Source organism: Pangasianodon hypophthalmus, chromosome 28 (assembly GCF_027358585.1).
Source record: "Pangasianodon hypophthalmus isolate fPanHyp1 chromosome 28, fPanHyp1.pri, whole genome shotgun sequence".
NCBI classification, from domain to species: domain Eukaryota; kingdom Metazoa; phylum Chordata; class Actinopteri; order Siluriformes; family Pangasiidae; genus Pangasianodon; species Pangasianodon hypophthalmus.
In genome coordinates, this window is record NC_069737.1 from 5,825,529 (window position 1) to 5,844,293 (window position 18,765).

The 18,765-nt window shown below is 36.2% G+C and overlaps 1 long non-coding RNA gene across 2 annotated transcripts in view; it reads right to left on the reverse strand.

Moving 5' to 3' along the window:
• The window catches only part of LOC117596385 (uncharacterized), a 100,852-nt gene extending 85,796 nt beyond the window's left edge, over positions 1 to 15,056 (reverse strand). Inside the window, exons 1-2 of one of the 2 annotated variants that reach the window (XR_008301196.1) lie at positions 14,881 to 15,056; positions 3,258 to 3,309 (exon numbers count right to left, since the gene is read on the reverse strand). This is a non-coding gene — a long non-coding RNA (uncharacterized LOC117596385). Of the gene's footprint in view, positions 1 to 3,257; positions 3,310 to 14,696; positions 14,797 to 14,880 lie in introns of those variants that run through there. The other variant, XR_008301197.1, reaches the window with a different exon arrangement.
• Positions 15,057 to 18,765: the final 3,709 nt, after the last annotated feature.

The window sequence follows — 18,765 nt, forward strand, 5'->3', positions numbered from 1 at the left end:
AGTGTGACTCACATCATTCGTATTATGTCATTAATTATATATCTTAGGTCACAGGATAATTGTACATAAACTCGAATAGTTTTTATATTTTTACACATTAATACATACTTTGTGACACAAGTTCACAACAGGTGTTACAACTGCTCTGATTAGAAATGTCACTTGACTTATACATAGGGTGCCATAAAGGTTATGAAGGCTATCATTACGTAATTGCCAAGCCTATGGCAGACTCATAAAGGACATATGACATTTGTTGTAGAAATCTATGATTTTTGTGACATGACATGACAAAGTGCCACACTGTCATGTGTTATAACAGTTGTCTTAGTATAGTGTCATAACATCTGCCATAAAATGTAAATATTGCCCTTTGTTTTATCTATCCTGTGATAATGAAAATGCCAATCATATGCCAAATGACTCATATCCAATGCAAGATGCTGTAAAACGTTCACAGCTGTTCAGAAGATAACAAGAGCAATGATCTATTGAAATCTCTCTGTGTTGCACTTTTCCCCTAATGCCTGCTCCATGTTATCAGTTCAGCACTTTTCCCTTGCCTTTTCTATATGTAGAGCTGTGCTATCTCCAGCACTGCTGCATCTGCTCGTTGAGGCCATTAACGTAGCTGCTTATGTAAATTGCTCGTTAACCGCAATCACTGGCGGCCGGTGCGAAACGCCGAGCTTGATCGTGGCTTCTTTTGATTACAGCTAAGTGTGTATTTGCATGCTCATACATATTCATATGTTTGGCATGTTCAGCTTGTAAAAAAAAAAAGAAAAGAAAAAACTCATTACAATTCATTGCCGTTCAGCTCTTTGTTCTCGGTGGTTGACAAAAGTCCTTATTAGTGCGCCGTTACGGGTGTTCGCATTTCCATTAGGATTATGATGAACTGCAGGGTAAGCCATTGCTTAAGAAGCATTAGACACATTCCAGTGGGTGAAAATCATTCTAAATAAAATAACATTACTGAAATTTGACATGGCAGTTAAAATGACTATTCTCACACACATACACACCCACACACACACGCATATACTTTTACAATAGAAATGAACCATACATTTTTAATCACAGTAGTTCCAGAAGGTTCTTTTCCTTTTATCACCTCAGATATTTACCAGGGAATGTAAATATCTGTTCACATAAAACATTATGAAAAACATTATCAAATCAGTTTCTGATATTCCAGTACAGTTATTGACCACTGTTAATTCACAATGTAGAGAAGGAAGATGAGTATAGCAGCCAAGTGTCTATCTACAGACAATATCAATCTATAATCTACACTTTAATAGGAACACCTGTAACCCTGTGTATTCATCTGGCAGGAGTGCAATGCATAACATTATTCAAATACAGTTCAAGATAATCACATCTAACATCAGAATGGAGGAAAATCTCAGTGACTTTGACCGTGACATGGTTGTTTGCTGTCTCTGAAGTTTACACAGAATGGTGCGAAAAACAAAAAACACATTCAGTCTGCATTAGTTCTGCAGGTGGAAATGCCTTGTTGATGAGAGTGGGTCAGAGGAGAATGGATAAACTGTTTCAAACTGATATGGTACCTCAAATAACCACTCTTTAAAGCGTGGTGAGCAGAAAGGCATCTCAGTTGGAAGAATCTTAAGGTGGATGGGCACAACAAATCTACCCTTGGGGCAGATGGGCTACCACAGCAGAAGACCACATAGGGTTCCACTCCTTTCAGCCAAGAACAGGAATCTGAAGCACAGGCTCACCAAAACTGGACAGATGAAGATTAGAAAAAGACCAGGAGATGTTTTTCCTGGGCTGACAGGAGTGGAACCCAGTTGTATGCATTGCATTACACTGCTGCCACGTGATTGGCTGATTGGATAAATGCATGAATATGCAGGTGTACAGGTGTTCCAAATAAAGTGGATGGTGAATGTACATCCATGGTCATCCCTGATTATACTATGGCCTATGTGAGAAGACAGTATATGTCAAATTAGCAGCTATATGTCAACGCATCTGACATACTGAATGTCAATAAAGGTGTGGAGACAGTCAGGTCTACCCTGATAAACTCTGTACCTCATTTTCAGATTCAGAGTCAGTGACTTAATTTTAAGGTAAAAGTTATGTCAATATTTGTGTGAGAAAAGTTACATCTATTTGGAGACAGGATACACAAGTTGATTTACCTGCCTGTAGTTCACTCCTCCAAGGTTGAAAAAAAAAAAAAACAAGGACTGGAAAATGTTAATTTTGAGTTTTGAATTTTGAAGCAGATCACATTTTTTCTTTGCTGTCAATTGCAATAAGATGTAACATCATAGCAAGAGACAATTTAAAAATAAACAAAAAGAAAGACTAATATAATGATACATGAATAATAAGATGGTAAGCATTGAGAGTGAAAAGCAATGTACTGCTGCATGAATAGTTAGTATTAATCATTAAAATAATTTGGTTTACTTAAACAATATGGCTTCCACCCTCATTATTCATAACTTATAAAATAGCACTTGATCCAGCACATCCTATTATTTTGCATGATGCACTAGAAGTATAACAGCAGAAATAATAACATAAATGCCAATGTTTCTGAATATGCCCCTTTATGTTTAACTGGTTTTTCACAAAATTTATGTAAATGTAAATATATACGAATATGCAGTGCTGATATTTTGAAACTGGTGGTCGTTTCTATGATTCCTAAAATACAGACACTGCATGGTTTGCTGACAAATTGTAAATAAAATTTAAAAATAAAATACAGTTCAAGTAAATAAACTCAACATGGAGCGGTCATGACCTATAATAGTGCAGTTGGCTGCGGCTGGGTGTCTGGGTCAGCTCAGTGAGATATCTTTTCATATGAGTAAAATGCATGCAGGTTCTGTTACACCTCTGTTCAAGTAAGGCTGAACTCAGATCAGCAGCATCTTTTCGCCTGAAACCTTTTTTTGCACACACAGACTTTTTCGGAGTGTGAGACACAGTTAAAAGTGGAACAGATGGTCTTGTTCTTGCAAACACACACACACACACACACACACACACAAACACACACACACACACACACATAGCTTTAAGGAAAACCATTTGTCTAAACTGTGCTTGTCACGCTCTGAATCCAAATGGAGGTGTTATGCATTTTAGCTAAGAACACAAGCAGAATCTTAATGAAAATATCTGATCTTAGTCTCTCTCTCTCTCTCTCTCTCTCTCTCTCTCTCTCTAAAGCTTTCTTATTCAGAGGAGCCATTGCTCACCTCTTTCTCTGTGATGGATGACACTCAGCCTGCCTTCATCCACTTTTGTTAACTGCAATACAGAGAAATGCATCTTGGTGAAATTTATTATTCCAATACCAGCAGCTGTATTATTTATCAAACAGTTACACTGATTCATACAGCATGTATTAAGTAAGTAAGATATTGGGTAATGTCGGTCAGGTCTGTGAAGGAGGCGTGGCCTGTGTGCCCATCAGTGCATTTGTATTGTGGAGACGGACATAGTTGTAATGACTTACAATCAACAGAATGCTAGTGGTACGTCAGAGTTTACTGGTGTATTTTAATGATTTCCATTTTTAATACAGTAGTATTATGCTTGATACGAAATGTTTTAATGCTTTTTAATAAATGATTTGCACTGCACCTTCCATGACATCCTAATCCTGATGGAAATGCTTAGCGTTAATAGTGATTCTTATCCTCACATGCTTTTTGCCTATATATACCTAATATGTCTAAAAAAAATAAAGAAATCTTTATGTGGGCCAAGTCTCCAGGGTAAAATACATACCAGTACTGTTTTATTTCCTAATCCAAGAAGAGACACCATCGCCTTTTTTATTATCCTGTCTAGTCTATATCAGACTTCTAGTCTATATCAGACTATATCAGGAATCTAATATTTTTCCTCTAGACACAGACAGAGAAAGAAAGATACAATGACAAAGAAGAGTAGCCATAGAATCAGATTTAGTCTAGACCTTTTATAAACCTCATTTAAATGTTTATATCCTGCAGTCTTGGAAGATTATGCTGTAATACAACATGACTAGATATGCAGAGAAATGCATTTATAATACATTGTCATTTCCAACAGGGGAATTAGGTACTGTAATGAAACTAGTGAATAAAAAGCTTCAGTTTTTTTTAAATAAATGAGTTACAGAGAGTAAAAGAAGGTGGTGTGTGTGCTTGTTTGTGCAATGTTTTGAAAGAGCAAGATTGGTCAGAAGGTTGCAAGGCAAATCACATCGTGCGGATGCTCCACATAAATGGATTAAAACATGTGGATTAAAACAATTGTTAATATGGTGAAATTTTCTATGAGGAGATGTTTATTTAGAATTTATGGAAGGAGTCTCCAGTGTCAGAGCTTTGTAACATTCATAACTAAACGTGTAACTTTAAGTCTTCTGACATGAGAAAGTCTTCAGAACAGAGAGGTTTACACTTTGAGTTTTCTCTGTAACATAGCAAGTTGTGTTTTTTTTGTGTGTGTGTGTGTGTGTGTGTGTGTGTTAGTAATTTCAGGAGAGAGAAAAAACGCTTTTTTGAGGGAACAAATGTTTGTATCTGCAAAAAAGTAAGTGATAAGTTTTGCATATGTTACATAACATTAAGTGTAACTATAAAAGGATAAAATGTACACCACTAACAATAAAATTGGTTATTGTTGGAAAATTGCTGCGGTATAAGAGGAATAAAATACTTGGGGGCATGCTGTTATTGGAAAATAATGGTAGCAATAACTCTGCTATATCACCTAGCCCATTGTTGATTATTTTCCTGTAACTGCATGCCCCCAAGTGTTTTATTCCTTACTTCTATGACAATATATTATTCACAGTTGAAATAATAACTGCATCAGCAATGTTCTCCCAATGTCCTGCTATATGCTTTCTAGTGCATTTATATCCTGCTCTCTCTCCCCCCCCCCTCCTCCCTTTTCCTTTCTTTCACTTGCCTTCTCTTGCTCTCAGTTTCCCCAATCAATTTTATTCTTCTATACTCCACCTTTCATTCTGTCTTCTATACTTCTCTCTTCTTCTTTCTTCCTTTATCTCGCTCCGTTGGTTTAAACATTACTGATTCCTGGTGGACCATCCTGTTTTCTAAACCCAGAGGTAGAATTTGAACAAAAACCCCACTGAAAAGTCACACACTCTCCTAGAACAGCCTCCTGAGCCAGAATGCAAAAAGGCCTATAAATCGTCTTTTGACTGTAAAAAGGAGATGAACGATGGGAGAAAAGAGATTCTCTGCTTTAACAAACGACATTGGGAGCGAGGCTGCTGGAGGTGGGTGGATGTCCTCGCTCACGTCCAATTCTGAGCCCATGAATCAAAATCGAGCTGCTAAAGAGTTCAGGGATAATGGAGAAAACAACCTGCTCTCGAGTTTGATAAATTAACACGGCACAAAGCTCAGTGCTGATCGATGCAATACAATTTGGTTGACATAATGGAATGGGCTCTGTGATATGTTCGTGTCAGTATGAAAAGGCAGAAGATTCTGAGCTGAACTGCATAACTCAACAAGATCTAGAGTTCATTAGCAAGAAAGAATCAAATATACTGTACAAGTCTCGTGGTAGAGTCACGTATCTCTACTAAAAGCCCTGATTTCCGCAATACAGGGACACAGACATGGACAGAATCCATGAATAATGCTAATTTCTTTCTAAAATTTGGAAAATGTATTGACACCCTGAAGGAATATTTGAAATAAATGAAAGTTGTAATCCTTAAAAAAAAAAAAAAAAAAAAAAATGCTCTTAGTCTCTCTACACAATTTTGTGAGGTTACACACATGTAAAATATATAATTCTCTAGAAAGCCAAAGAATGTTTCACCACATAAAAAAAGATTGCTGTTAACCTCCACAAGACAAGTGATGGATATAAAATTACGCTACATAAGCCGTCAAAATACCATTAAGCATGGTCAGAGCCATAATAAAGACTACTTTAACAAGTATTATTATTCAAAAATGTATTTTACTGTATTTATACCATATCACAGTTGAATTCTCTATTCTAATTAGTCAGAAAGTGTTATTTTCTGTAACAGCAGCTCTGATAGTAGTTCCAGATAGAAGACAAATCACAGGTTTATATTGATGTTATAATTGTAATACATAACCTAAGAATAATAAACAGATGATAAATATGTGTTATGTACCAAAGAAAAAAAAATATCATTGCTGATATGGTGAAGTTTTCTTTGAGACGTTTATTTAGCATTTATGGAAGGAGTCTCCAATGTCAGCAATTTGTAACAGTGAGTAAATCTTTTGACATTGTGGGAATGTCTTTAAGACAGATGGCTTTCTAACTTGTCAGTGACATGACAAGCTGCAATTTTTGAGAGAAAAAGAGAGGCTGGTGAGGATACGACTGTTCATAGCTGCTATAATGTAAATGATAACAGGAACTAACTTGTTTCACAGATGTTCCACAACAAAAGAACTAAAACTAAAAAGGGATTTTAAAAAGTATGTGTCATTCTTTAATTAATAAAATTATGTAATTTCTGGCAAATTATTGTAGCATGAGAAGAATAAAACACTTCAGGGTAATAACAGTAACTCTTTTTTGCATAAGGCTGCATCATACCACCCTGTCATAGATTATTTTCCTATAACAGCATGTCCCTGAGTTTTTCCTTATAGTAATAAAATGAAAGTAGCGGGTTACTACCCACATCTGGCCTTCATTACTCAGCTAGAGGGTTAGCCTACACTGAAAAACATAATTGGGTACTATAATTTATTTAAATTAAACTTTTGGTAATAAGCTATTTATAATTAATTCAACATTGCTTCTACATCACTGTTAATATTAGTTAGCATTAATAAATTTTATATACATTTTTTACGTAACCAAACTTTTAATATATTATATAGTTGCTTTCATCGATATCAAGTGAAAATCTCTTGAATACAGGCAAACTGATCTAATATTTCCTATAAGATTGTTATAAAACACATAAGACTATGAAACCTATTTCTTGACATTGTTACTAAGTTCAAGCTTGAATTTACATTGGCTGATAATTTTTCTTTTTTCTAGAAATAAATGCTTGAAAAGATCAAAATTATTTGCCAACAGAATATTCCAAGCTTGAAATTAGAAAATATTCTTAGAAATCTTTTATTTTTTATAATAATCTATAAAAGAAAAATATTATATACATTTGCATATTTTGAGATATTTTTACATGCTAATATATCATTTTTTTCCAGTGTACAGCCCTGTGCCCAAAGAGGTGAAAGAGACGAGGAGGAGGAGGAGGGCAGGAATGTTCTCCTGAAAAGGCAATCAGGCACAGACAAAGAGAGAGAAAGATGCTAAAATTCAAGCTGCAATCAGTGGCCTTTGTACTGCCAGCTAAGCCTGATGACGGTCGCTCTCAATGTTACACACACACACGCACATACACACACTGAATAGAAAAAAAATCTCAAATCTCTTCCTCTGCCTCAGATTGGCTTTTTTTGGAGTGTGGGTTAAAGTGGCAGCAGTTGGGAAAAGAAGATCCACGTGACTCAACATGACATGACTAATTACACTGCTTCCGCTGCGAACCAGGATGATTTAGGAAGAGGATAATCACCAAACTACATGTAGGGGTTGAGTAGAGTCACGGCTGCCAAACTATAAACTAGACTGGGAAGGCCCCAAATGTGGCCTTTTTAAACAATTTACATTATCTTTTCTCTCTCTTTTTTTTTTTTTTTTTTGGTTTTTGATCAGGTACGCAGGTTAGCTCCAATACTTAGCTAGAGCTCAGTATTTGGAGTTTTTATACGTTTTTTAATCATTTTTATACCAGTGCTGTTGAATTCTCAATTTTGATTGGTCTGTAGATGTTATATTAACTTTTTCTGTGTGATGCATTTTTGGAAGGAGTCTCCAGTGTCAGAAATTTGTAACAGTCAGAATTAAAGCTGTAACTTTTCCAACACAGGAAAGTCTTCAGGATGGAGACAAGAGGCTTTTTTTAATTTTTTTACCTCACGAGAAAAACATTAGGATGGTGAGGGAAGGACTGACATAAGTAATAACGGGAGATAACTTGTTTCGTGAACATTCCACAATATTAAATGTAAATTTAAACAAAAACAATATGACGTATCAATCTTTATAAACTGTAAACAATTAAGTATTTTAGTTTCAGATTAATTTCACAAACTTGTGACCTTTACTTCATATACAATTACACTATATCAATTACTACATGTTAACATTAATGTTTTTCTTTATTTGACATGGTAAGTTTAGCTTTCTTTTCTTTGTGAAATGAGCTGTAGGGCTTGTTCAGATTAATTCACATTTGGGAAAATCATTTTGATTAAATAAAAAAGAGAAAAAAAAAGCACACAAAGCTAACATAGCAAGCTGCTGACAAATGTTTCTAGTGCTAGTTAAATTGCAATGAACGTTAGCCTAGTAACAGTTAAACTGTTAATCATGAAACAGCCACTGAATTTTTCACTGTTCGACCAGTGATTAAGGAAAAAATAACCCATTGAAAGGGGATGTCAGGATACTGTGGTTGTTTAAATATGCCCTCAGTGAACAATCATTCAGTTATGCTAATTAGCCATACACAAATACACACACACACACATAAAAAGTCTGTTTATTTCTCAGTGAGAAAACAATGCAATTCCAGTAAAAGCACAAACTCCATTAGCAGATTCGCATCACGTTTTCACTTGCAGAAATAAGCTACGGTGTTTTACGCCTCGGCTTCTAAGACAGCACCTTCGGTGCATTTTAATTACGCGAGCAAAATTGAAATTCACGTAGTGGCTTATCAGGCAGCAGCACTGAACAATAACAATAAAAAATGGCTCATAAAGTGCAGCCGATTTATTGAGCAGCCGATTTGATAGCTCCTGCAAGATTTGAAATTACTAATCAACATTCTCTCTTCTTTCTGCTTGTGAGTGTGTGTGTGTGTGTGTGTGTGTGTGTGTGTGTGGTGGGGGGGTTGGGATAACGCAAGTACTACTTAACTGGTGCTCAGTTCAATAAAAGCTGAAGAACTTTTATTTAGTTTGTTTCTGTTTGGTTTTTAACCTTGTAGAATCATAAAACACATCAGTGAAATGTGCTGTAGCTTTTGTCCACTCTTTCATTGTGCTTGTTACCATAGAAACTACTCATTTCTCTGTTTATTTTTCTATTTGCAAATCGGTGCTTCTAAAAGGGCATGGCTAGATTTCTATATCTCAGCGCTGATCAATCACTGATTTCAGAATTGATCGACACAGCAGGTATTCAGTTACGCTCATCTTCATTACCTGAGAACAGCTACTGTTCTTCCATCGGGATAGAAATCACCGGTTTTTGATCAGTGTGTTTACATTGTGTTGGAGCGGTGACTGCAAATCTCCTACTTGTAAAATCTGCAAACTTGTAATTACCTCTGGAACCTGTAAATTTCCTGAATCTTATATCAAAAACCTATAAAATGTAAATCTGTACATATCTATCTATTTCCCATCAGTTCATTGGTTTCATTTTTAAGATTTAGATTTAAACACACCAGTGAAAGACAAGCTAGCTATCATAGCCATGAACTAGTGGTGGGTGATGTGACAAAAATATCATATCACAATATGCATCACAATATAAAAGCCTGCTAACAAGCTTGCTAAAAATATCTTAAAAGCTGTGAAATCCTGAATGTTATTTAACATCTAGAAAAATTTATTTATTTTTTTAAATAAGCTGTCAATCAAGGTTTATAATTGTTATAGTGTTATTAAGAGGACCTGTCTGTGAATGATATATAAATTGCTGTGGTTAAGAGGAATAAATCACTGCCATTAAAGGAAAACAAACAACTTGATTATTGATCATTTTCATATAACAGCACATCTTGAAGTGTTTTATTACTCATATACCACAGCAATTTTCAATCTTTTCATTAATTTAAGAAAAACACCATTCATTTTATTAGTCTAATGTTGCATAATGTCCATGAAACATTAGTTCCTGTTATCATTTATGTTATAGCAGCTATAAACAGTCTTTTCTTCACCAGCCTCTCATTTTTTAATAAGACTATCATGTTACAGAGAAACCACAAAGCCCTTTAGTCACAAAGACTTTCTTCTAAAGTTACACCTTCAACACTGACTGTTACAAAGCACTGACTCTGGAGACTCCTTCCATAAACATTAAATAAATGTCTCCTCACAGAAAACTTCACCATTTCAACAGTTAGACATCTGTTTATATGGAGCATCCACCATACAAGCCACTGTGTTAACCAGTTCTATAGAAATGATAATGTATTAGACATATCCTGTTTGCAAATCAGTTCATTCAAAAAGAGTCAGTTAAAATGAACAGCTGAAGGTCAGTAAGTGAGATGGATGTGTATGAGCCTCTTTCAGTCTCTGAGGGGAAATTTCTCACAGACACACAGGAACTGCTAGAGATAATCCATCAAGCCACACCAGAAAGCCTGGAGAGACACAATGACTGCTAAATGTGTATAACGTTTGTAGTCACTCCTTCTTATGCAGCTTTGTTTGATATCGACTTCCTTTGAAAATGGCTAGGGCTTTAACACTGAGCAACTTTCTACTTTAAGATATTTACTATATCTGTAGGTCAGATATTGTTGTTCAACTGGAGCACTCGCTTGTCTTGAATAGCTAGGCTAACAAAGTTAACACAAATAACAATGACACTAGCAGTACTCAAAAGTAAAAATTAAGCAAAATCGTTGTAAAATAAAATGCTAGAATGTGCACAAAATAAGGGCACAAAAACAACATGCTAACATTAATGCTTTCTTGTTTGTCCCAGGAGCACCACAAATTGCAGCAACAAAATGTTAATGTTGGTAATTTTGCCAACTTGCGTTCTGCAATTTTGTAAAGTATCCTAAGTTTTGGAAAGTATTGTGTGTACAATAAGACAATTTCAAATGTCAAATTTCTTTATAGCTGCTGTAACAGAAACTAGCTTGTTTCGTTGACGTTCCACAAAATCAAATGTAACTATAAATGGATAAAAAGTATGATGTCAATCTTTAACAAATTAAAAATAATAATCATTGGCAAATCGCTGTGGTATAAGGGGATTAAAACACTTGGGGTCATGCTGTTATTGAGTGTTAACAGTAACTCCTCTTCATCACACCACTCTGCTGTTGATTATTTTTCCTATAACAGCATGCCCCTGAGTGTTTTATTCCTTATATAATTAACGTTACATCTATAATGTTACACTGTCACAAATAGAGAGAATATTAGCAGAAGCGCTATACTATGGTATTGTATCACTTTTGTGAACTATTAAAAAAAAATGTTTAAGCTGTATTGCTTTTAGAACATTTTTGTGAAAAATGAATAAAATCATATGGAAAAACTTTTGAACAAGAAAATATGGAAAATAAGAAAACCCATTATTATTAATACAGTGTAATTTATTCAAGCAAGTCCTTCTTGTGCAGTTTGATATACCTGTAAAGTCATTATATTAAGATTTCTCTTTAATTTCATTAGTTGATATTATGAACTTTTTTTTTTTTCATTCTTAATTTTGCATTCAATTTAGGAAATGTGCCATTGCTGTAAACAGACTGTTATAGTATAAATACAGCATGTAAATATTAATTAGAGTAACTATCTGGCAGTGTAATGAGATAATGGGTAAATACAGATACTGAGACACAAAGAACAGAGATAACAGAACAGAACAACTGTCCTTATATTAGGACACTGAGTTTTTTCGTAAGGTTATATAAAGTGAAACTAGATCGTCTCAAAAATGGCACAATGTTAGCAGGTGCAGCAGTGACAGCTCTGAATAGAAACGTATCACTGAGTCCATCTGGATATTAGCATCTTAAACAGTGCAGCCTCCACAAACAGGGTAATAAAAATAGGTTATCTATTGAAGAAATGGGGCCACGAATATGTAGGAATCTGGAGCCGCGTGAAACCAAGTGGCTTTTTTATGAGTGTTGAGGGATCTGATTTTTGGTTATAAATCGCTTCCATCAAACCACACGGCTGCAATGACAAACAACTACACAGAGTTATGGTCTACATTCCCCATCTGCTGGCACCATTATTGAAAAAAGCCAACCTGCTTGTGTGTGGGTGTGTGCATATGTGTCTGTATGTGTGTGTGTGTGTGTGTGTGTGTGTGTGTGTGTGTGTGTGTGTAGGTATGCCGCCTTCCATTCCAATTTCCCAAGGAGAATTTACCCATAATGCAATGATGTATTCCATCAGCACGACTTCGGCTAAGCATGACTGCCTTTCTAGGGCAGGAGCGGGAAAAAAAACGCAGCCCAAACTCGCCTACTGAAGAGATTAATAAGACTCAATTTCAGATATCTAGACTTCTCTCACTCTCACTCCTCTCTGTTTTTACTTTTGCATTCTTCTCTCTCTCTCTCTCTCTCACTCTCTCTCTCTCTCTCTCTCTCTCTTTAACCATTTTCAGGGGGAAATACTGTGGTCATAATAAAATCTTTAAATGCAATGTTCTCCCCTGATACTTTACTTGTGGTTGTGATACATACAAAAGAGAAACTTAGTTTGGTTCAGGAATGTCTGTAGTTTTCAGAACTATGTAGTAGAAAATGTAAACATTTCACCATATGAAAAGCTTTTAAATGTCATCAAATATATTTACAAAACAAAGTACCACTGAAAGTTTTCCTGAATGCCATTAAAAGTTCCCAACTAACAGTTTCTATTTAAAACCTTTATACAAAATTACTGAAAGAAACTTTTCCTAAGGAATCAGAAGAATACTTAAGTTAAGAGGGCTTTGAATTTTTTTAAATGGCTAAAGCACCAAGTGAGAAGTTTAAGGTAGCAGTTTTTGATTTAAAATGGATGCTTGTTCCTCTGGAGACTATTTGTTGTGTCGGCCATTTTTTTTTTATAAAATTGTAACTGTGTGATCTGTCATTTCTATTTGAGACGCTGCAGCCTTATAAAACAATCAACTATTATGTGATTTGAGACCAAGCCTAAGACACAAGTACTCTTTACTTTTCTGGTTTTTGATTGATCAAGGCTTTGGGCTTATAAGACTCAAATGAAACTAAACAACACCATCAAAATCCACCACTAAAGGTGACGAGGTGCACTCATTCTACTAATAAATCAATATAACAGCATTGCCTCAACAAAGCATAATGTTCTATTGGAGAACAGACTCTGGAGAACACTGTCTAATCTGAGACCTGTTCAGTCTATCAGAGTGACACTTCTAGGACGATGGGCGGGGTCAAAGGTCGTCCCGCCTCACAGTCTGATTCTGTCAACCATGCCGAAGTGGAGGAGAGGATGGCAACAGCAGGACAAGCCCCTAGAGCACTGAGCTGAGCTAATGCTAACAGGTGTGTGTGTGTGTATGTGTGTCCTGAGAAACCTTAAGAAATACTTTTTTTAAAGTCTTTGCTGTTGTTCATGTTTGTTTAAGTTTCACACTATTCAAAAACATTTTCATCCCCTTAATTTGTCATCTAAAAGCCTTATATTTAATTTACTGGCGAAGACAATTTTTTGTGAGTTCTGCGTATAACAAACTGTGGGATAACATGTTCTCCTTATCAGATTATAAAGATCCTCTAGTGATAGATCTTTGATTAAAAAACATTACTATATTCTGTTTATGCCATTAATCAGTGCGATATGGGATCATGCAGAAAACAAATTTCACATAAACTGAAACATTTTTCAAAGTAAGCTTAAGGATTTTTTTTTTCTGTCCATTAGCAAATTTCATTTACATTTCACCATTTCCACTATTGCATTCGTAGTTTTCTTGTGTGTTTCACCTCATCAAATTTTCAGAAATGTATGACACTGCCAGAACTTTGTTGTCTGCTGTGTTTGGTCGCTATACGAGGGCAGCCATCTTGGACAACCAGAGTCACTTTTTCCTTTTGTTCCTTTCCTTGGTTCAGGATCGAGCCACGAACCGTGGTACTCTGAGGCTACAACGCAACCCACTGCCATTTTGGTTCTGTCAATTACCTGCTACAAGCTCCACCCCCTTCTGTTCAGTAGTGCATGATGGGATGGTTTAGTACAAAAAGTATCCTTCCCTTCACACCTCACTGGAAAGTACAGTCCAACTATATTTGTTTATACTTTTCAGCAGGTATGTATACTAAAAAAAAATCATCTAGAATAGTGCAAGGGTGTGCAATTTGAGACGCTGCTCTTTGTCTTGTGCTCCATCCACTTCTCACTAGCAATTTTATTGGTTTATACAGCCATACATCTCTCTGTCGCTGTCGCTCTCTCTCTCTCTCTCTCTCTCTCTCTACCCTTAGTTGTATTTCCTTCCAGTTAGCCAATGCAGGTGTAATATTGTGTCCATTTCTCAGCAGGTCCAGCTCCAGCTGTGCATAACTCCAATTTAACGACACACACGTCATAATAAATGGCTGTGGAGACACACTGCCCCCTGCTGGACAGGCGAGCTACAGCTACACGTCTCTGTTTACAATTTAACAATTAAAAATATACACAAAATGTATGTATCAAAAAAACACTATTCACCTTTAAATAAAGACTCACATATCTGTCAGACTGCAGTGTGAATGCGCCCTTGAGTCATCTTCAGCCAATTTCAGATTCATTTCCTGTCCGTCTGATTTGTTATTTATTTACTTGTCCAGTTTCTTACCTGTCTCTTACCTGAATTTGGGTGTATTGGGCTGGTGCAGGAACCCTTTTTTAATCTCCATTTTACCAGTAATTTCCTTCAAATGAATCCATAGAGCAACGTATTTCCTCTCAAACACACCTGATTCAACTCATCACCTGATTAGCAAGAGTAAAATCTTAAAAAATAAAAATCTGTTGATTCAAAATACTTTACCTGGCACCGCACGCGCGTCACGGGGCTTGAAGCTTCATTTCTGTGATTGCTTGCACTGGTTTAATAAACATAACTTAAATAAATAAATAACTTATAAAATATAACCGCTAAATCCGCTAGATTACTATAGACAGACATTATTGCTGTATATAACCACATAAAGTTCGTTAATTCAGTGAGTGGTTCATTCGTGCGCGCTCTGCGTCCGTTAGAACTGTTTGAAGTTTGAATTTTTTAAATTTTAACCGTCGCTGCGCGTGCAGCCTTGACTCTGGTGTAACATGGGCTTGATGCGTATACGGCCATTTTAATGCCTTCAATCTGTGAATTCGTAGAAATGATTCGTACATGTGAACTTAAATAAAATCCATACTCGTAAAATACAAAACAAGAAGTGAAACTATAAAATTATTAACTTGTGAAACATAAATTGAGCACTAAAACAATGTATGATTAATTGTGCATGCACCAATCAAAAATACCCAACTACATTACATTAAAAGTACAAACCCAGAATTTACTGTCACAAATACACTTACTGTCCACTTTATTAGGAACACCTGTACACCTGCACATTCATGTGCAAGCCAATCATGTGGCAGCAGCACAATGCAAAAAGGCATGCAGAAGGTCTTTGGCAAGAGCTTGAGTTAATGTTCACATCAAACATCAGAATGAAGAAAAAGTGTGATCTCTGTGACTTCGATCGTGGCAAGAATTTTGGTACCAGAAGAGTTGGTTTGAGTATTTCAGAAACTGCTGATCTCCTACGAATTTCACACACAACGATCTCTAAAGTTTACACAGAATGGTGCAAAGACCAAAAAACATTGAGTGAGTGACATTTCTGTGGGTGGAAATGCCTTGTTGATAAGCGAGGTCAGAGCTGGTTTAAGCTGCCAGGAAGGACAAAGTAACTCATATAATCACTATATACAACCGTGGTGAGCAGAAAAGCATCTCAGCATGCCCAAAACATTGACCCTTGAGATGGTGGATGGGCTACAGCAGCAGAAGACCACATCAGGTTCCACTCCTGTCAGCCAAGAACAAGCATCTGAGGCTATCAAGGGCACAGACTTACCGAAACTGGACAGTTGAAGATTTTTTTTTAAAAAAATCACCTGGTCTTTTTCCAGTCTTCAATATTTCGGTTTGGGTGAGCCTGTGGCACTGATAGCCTCAGATTCTTGTTCTTGCCAGGAGGGGAAACTGATGTGGTCTTCTGCTGTTGTAGCCCAACCACTTCAAGGTTTGAGGTGTTGTGCATTCTGAGATGCTTTTCTGCTCACCACGGTTGTCTTATTTGAGTTACCATAGACTTCCTGTCAGCTCAGAACAGTCTGGTCATTCTCCTCTGATCTCTCCCATCAACAAGGTGTTTCAGTGTGCAGCCCCTCCACACACAGGAAGTTTTTTGTTTTTCCACAACATTCTGTGTAAACTCTAGAGACTGTTGTGTGTGAAAATCCCAGGCGATCATCAGTTTCTAAAATACTCAAAACAGCCCGTCTGGTAGCAACAACCATGCCACGGTTAAAGTCACAGAGATCACACTTTTTCTTCATTCTGATGTTTGATGTGAACATTACCTGAAGCTCTTGACCTGTATCTGCATGATTTTTTTTTTTTTTGCGTTGTGCTGCAGCCATGTGATTAGCTGATTAGATAACTACATGAATGTGCAAGTGTACCAGTGTTCCTAATAAAGTGGACAGTAAGCGTATATTTACGTGCATATGCTTAGTTTCTATAATTGCACATAACAACTCGCTTTACAAGTGTACAAATTACAAGTGAACAAAGTATGAATCATGTCTAAGAATTCACAGTTAATGACTATAAACTATTAGAACTGGGCTTAGTCTGTTTTACTTTTCTGTGCACATTTGTGACACAGATCTGTTTTTGTTTTTTTCAAAGCAGTGTGAAAACATAAATCAGAAACCTTTCACGTCAGGGTGCGGTTTCGACAGCATATTAAGCTTTCAAAAGTCTTCAGGATGGGAGGTTTTTCACTTTGTTGTTCTTCTGTAGCATAATCGGATTTTTCTTTTCTTACTAACTTAAAGAGAGTTTAAAAAAAAGAGGCTAGTGAACGATTGCTTCATGCTATAACGGAAGTGATGACTTGTTTCACAGACATTACACAAAATTGCTGAGGTATAAGAAGAATAAAACACTTCAGTATGAGCTTTAATATCAAAATAATCAACTCAAGGGTAGTAGTATTAACTCCGCTTCCTCACACCATTGTCACTGATTATTTTCCTACAACAGCATGTCCCCTAGTGTTTTATTCCTTAGATGTTACAGATGTAACCTTATCTGAACCTGTTGATATCATTGAATGTCCTCATAATGTCAGTTAGAGCTGCACAATATCGATTAAAATTGCATATTGCAATGCATTACAGTTAATGCATCACAGTTAAAAATGGTCAAATAAATCTGACCTTTTTTTTTTCTTAATCATGCTAGTGCTACAATTTATTATAACAACCACAGAAAACCTATCTATCCTAACATCTGAGAGGTTAAAATTCCTACATAACCCTATAAAAAAACTTGTTGTTTGTTAGAGTGCTTTTAGCATATTGAAGATGTTTGACCAACAGCTATTGTTTCCTGAACTGATACACTTCTAAATGAACAAATCAAACAAATCAATACCTATGTGACATAGTGTGCTGTTCATGTAGTGATTGATTTTGCTCCATTTAAAAACAAATTTAAATGAACAAATCTATGTTATTGATTCACTGGAACTAGCATGGATGACTGCTCAGATTGACGTAGCTATCCATAGATGTCCATACTGGAATGAAAAAATGTTATGAGAATGCATGACACATGACAGAATAAGATAAACCTCAGTGCCCTGAGCTTATCCAAAGAAATTCTAACATGGCTAATGATCGATGGATGCTAAGGATGTGACATTGGTTAGCACGGTCATGCTAGCTTCTATTCACATTAGCATATGGCTGAAGTGTCCTTATTCTGCCACCTAAAAGTGACAGAAAAGGCCAGTTGTCAGCAGATTCTGTGTGTGTGTATGTGTGTTTTAATCAATACAGAGAAAACAGCATCATGACATCGGGGCCCTGCACTCATTAGTCGCTTGACTGCGGCTATTAGGAAAGCAATACAGAGGCAGCTTAAACACAGGTCAATAACCTCCACGGAAACATGCTGAGCCGAGGCATCCCAGGACACACAAACACAAACACACACACACACACACACACACACACACACACACACAGCAAAAAGCAGATTTTCTTGTTAACTGCAACCTTTAAAAGTCAGATGCTATTGAATTCCATTAGGCTGCAGATGTGTCCAATAACCCCATTCTGTGTATCCCTTCTGCGCAAGTAAACATGCACGTGCACACACACACACAAATGAATTCACTGCACAGGACATGCTGTTTACATCAGCCATTTGAGCTCTCTGTACTGACTCTTTGTTTACATATAAATAATAATCTGATAAATTGGATTCAGTCATAAATTTCTCCAGCATATTTACTTGCTTTTTATACTATCCGATATCCGATTAACTTGGTACGACTGAGTGCAAAAGTTTGGGTCCCCCAATGGTATTTGAATGGAAAAACAGAAAATGTACCTCCACTATACAATTTGTCATAAAAAATAAAAAGAATTCCAAAATGTTAAAAATGACATGTAAATTTTAAATCAAAGAAAGCATTAAATGGGGAAATAAGGCATTAATTGAGACTCAGATCCCTTCAATTCTTTCATGCATCTTATAGAAAGAGAGCTTTAACAATCAATAGAAATCTACAGGACATACACACTTCTGTGGAGTGTGTTGCTGGCTTCAGAAGTACACACGCATGTACCTGGACTTTTT